This window comes from Talpa occidentalis, unplaced genomic scaffold, assembly GCF_014898055.3.
Source record: "Talpa occidentalis isolate TD23 unplaced genomic scaffold, MPIMG_talOcc4v2.1, whole genome shotgun sequence".
Classification (NCBI taxonomy): domain Eukaryota; kingdom Metazoa; phylum Chordata; class Mammalia; order Eulipotyphla; family Talpidae; genus Talpa; species Talpa occidentalis.
In genome coordinates, this window is record NW_026555331.1 from 73759865 (window position 1) to 73763864 (window position 4000).

Consider the following 4000-nt stretch of genomic DNA (forward strand, 5'->3'; position numbering starts at 1 on the left):
CCTTGTAGTATTTTTTGGAGTGGGGGTTTAGTTGTAATGAAATTCCGGAGTTTCTGTTTGTCTGGGAAGGTCCCATATTCTTTCTTCAAAGCGGAAGGAGAGCTTTGCGGGATAGAGGATCCTTGTTGGCATCTGTTTTCTTGGAGTCTGTTGACTATGTCCCTCCACTCTCTCCTTGCCCGTAGTGTTTCTTCGGAGAAGTCTGATGTCAGCCTGATTGGCTTTCCTTTGAATGTTATCTGTTTCTTCCCTCTTGCCAGCTTCATTATTTTTTCCTTGTCCTGGATTCTTGGGAGCTTTACTATTATGTGTCTTGCTGTATTTTTCCTTTCGTCGTGGAAGTTTGGTGTTCTTCTTGCTTCTTGTATATCAATTTTCAGCTCCTTCTTCACATTTGGGAAGTTCTCTTCAATTATCTCTTTGAAAATTTTCTCTGTTCCTACTTCTCTCTCCTCTCCTTCTGGTATTCCTATAAACTCTCATATTTCCTTTCCTCATGGAGTCAGATAGTTCCCTAAGTCTTTCTTCGTTCTTTTCCTTCGTACTTCTCTTTCCTTTTCTGTTTTGGTTCTTTTTATTTCTGTGTCTTCAAGAGAACTTATTCGTTCTTCCATTTCATCTATTCTGCTTTCATTGCTTTTCCCAGAATTCTTTAGTTCTTCCATTAATTCTTTGATCTCCTGCATTTCTTTTACTTCCCTCTTTAGGGACTCAATTTCATTCTTCTGATCATTGATTATTTTTCCCTTATCATTGTTTTCCTTTATGACTTCTGTCAGTTTTTTAATCACGGCAATTTTAAATTCTCTTTCTGGAAGGCTCAGAAGTTCTTCCAAGTTACTGTCGTTGCAATCTGGGGGCTGGTTTTCTTTTTGTGGTGTGCTTTTTCCTGGGGAGTAGCTAGGTTGCGTGTGGTTCTTCTCCTCCCTACTGTCTGTTTTCTAATTTTGCCGTATGCGTTGGGACACTGTGTTGTTGGGACTGGCCGGCATCTTGGGTGAGCTTCTCCGCTCCCCTCTGGTTCCTCCAGGAGTCATCTGTCAGTTTCAAGCAGCCTTTACTGGAGAAAGGTCCCTGTTCTAAAATGCCGATGTGGGGACACACTCCCTTGTGCGCCTGGTCTGCCCTGGTGGTGGGTTCCTGCACCCCCTCTGGGCTTGGACTGCAGGCCCGAGGGTGTCTGGCATGGGCGAACTTCCCCCGCTCACCTCTGGCTCCTGAGGAAGCCTTCTGCAGGTAGTCTTTACTGAAGAAATGTCCCTGTTCTAGAATGGTGATGTGGGACACACTCCCTGCACGTCCGGTCTCAGGCACACTCTTCTGCGCACCTGGTCTGCCCCGGCTGAGGGTGCTCGCTCCCCCTGTGGACTCAGACTACTGGTCGGAAGGGGCCCGGCGTGGGCTAACTCCCCAGCTGGCCACTAGCTCCTTCAGGAGCCTCTGCTGGTTTCAAGTCGCTAGGTGGCGCCAGAGATCTCTCCTAGAGCCCTTAGGGAGCTGATTATCCACCCCGTGGGACAGGGAACAGAGCGGGGATGGTAGGGTACACCTCAACGGCTTTGGGGTGCTGTGTCTGCCTTGTGCCCCACCGTCGTGGGAACCACACCCCTAATTTCGTGTCCCAGGTCTCAGTTCCAAAGCCCTCAGTTCCAGGACGCGGGCTGTAGCCCAGTTCAGTGGCGCGGGAATGGCGCATTTTGAATCCCGCTCCCGTGCATGGGCGCCTGGTTCCTGTTCACACAGTGAGGGCCTCCGCGCGTCTCCCCGCAAGCCTAGGTCGCAGGCGGGGACCTGGGCAGCTGCGATCCGATCCGGATCCGCGTTTGCTTTTCAACCGCACTGCTTTTGCAACCGCAATGCTTTTCCGCGCGATCCCGTTTCCGATCCGCGCCGCTTTTCTGCGCAATCCCGATCCGCGTCTGCTTTTCCAGCGCACCGCTTTTCCATGCAAGCTTACCGGGCGGCCCGGGGCTGTGTGCTGGTCCTGGTCTCCTTCCTGGGGGCGGGGTCTCTCTTTAATGGCGCCTGGAGCTCACCACCGTGGCGAATCCTGCAGAATTCTCCACAGCTCCCGTTCACGGGGTGTGGTGGCTGCAATAGTTCCTTTCCTCTCACAGTCCCGCTTGCTGCGTAGTTCGTTCTTGTTGGTCGTTTTAGTTTGTTGTTTTCCTCCTCTCTGCTGGTCGGAGAGTGCCGACTCTGTGGGCGGGGGAGGGGAGCAGGGTTCTGCGCTTTCCTCCCTTCTGGTCCTCTTTTATGGCAACTTTCTTCTTCGGGCAGTTTGCTGGAGTCACCCGTTTATCTTCCGTGTTCCAGTTCTCACTGGGACCTGCCGCTTTTCCTCCCTATTAACTTTTTTTTAATGAGAGATCTTACTCGCAGCGTCTCCTCGCCGCCATGTTGCTCCGCCCCCCCTAAAGTTTATTCTTAACTAATTATTAATTGATTTATGTTACATTACAGATATTAGTGACAACATCTGATATTCGTTTCTCTTTCTGACTTACTTCACTTAGCTTTATCCCTTCCAGTACCATCCATGTTGCTGCAAATGGCATGAATTTATCTATTTTGATTACAGGCTAATATTCCATTGTGCATATATATTGTATCTTCTTGATCCATGCATCTGTTTTAGGGAACTTAGGTTATTTCCATAATTTCACATCATAAATATTGCTGGAATAAACATGGGAGTGCAAGTTTCCTTTTGAATTATTGTTTTTGATATTTCAGACGGATGCTTTCAAGTGGAGTTACTAAGTCAGATGGCACATCAATTTCTAATGTTTTGAGACACCACCATACTGAATTCTATTAGGGCTGGACTAGTTATAATTCCTATCAGAAGTGTAAAAGCGCTCCATTTTCTTCACAACTTCTCCAAGACTTGTTGTTTCTGCAACTTTTGGTATGGGACATTCTCCCAGGTGTAATAAATATATTATTTCATAGTGGTCTTGATATCCATTTCTCTAATAATAGGTGATGGTGAACATTTTCTCATATACCTGTTGGTCAACTGAATTTCTTCTCTGGAGAAGTGTCTGTTTAATTCCTCTGCCCATTTTTTGATTGGGTTGTTTGTTTTGCTTTTGTCGAATTTTATGAGTTCTTTATGTATCTTTGATAGCAATTCTTTGTCATTTGTATGGTTAGTGAAAATGTTCTCCCATTCAGTAGGATGTCTTTTCATTTTAGCTATGATTTCTTTCACTTGGAAGCTTTTTAGTTTGATTTAGTCCCAGTTGCTGGTGTTCTCTTTTGTTGTTCTTGCTGTTGGGGATGAATCACTAAATACATTGGTAAAGCTATGGCATGAAATGTTTTACTTTTGTTTTCTTCTATGTAGCTTATGGTTTTAGGTTTTACATCCAAGTCTTTTATCTATTTTGAATTTCTATTTATATGTGGTATGAGGTAATGGTGTACTTTTTTGTATGCAGCTGTCCAGTTTCCTCAGCACCATTTCATGAAGAGATGATCCCTCTTCCAGTATATGTTCTTAGACACTTTGTCATAGATTAACTGTCCATATAGATGTCAGTTTAAACTGGCCTCTCAATTCTGTTGCATTGGTCTGTGTGTCTGCTTTTGTTCCAGTACCAGGCTGTTTAAATTATTATGTCTTGGGCCTCTCCTGGTGGCACAGGCGTTGAGCGCCTTGCTGTGAAGCTGTCCACAGCCTTTTTAGTGCTGATTTGATCCCAGCCTGCAGGCGAGAGTCCCACGTAGTGCAGTAGACTACTCCTGTTGCACCCGCTGCTCCCCTCAGCAGTGTATTTCGTCAGTCTGCCTGTTCTGTTCCCCACTCTGTCTCTGGTGAATCCTCTTACCCTCCTGTGCATCTGGCCTGTCCCCTGGTTCTTGTATAAATACATAAATCTTTAACAAAATAAATTATTATGTCTTTATAATATATATTGAGGGATCTCAGATCCAGGAGAAAACTTACTTTAAAATTTCAGGTTGGGCCAAAATAGATGACTGGATCAAGAAG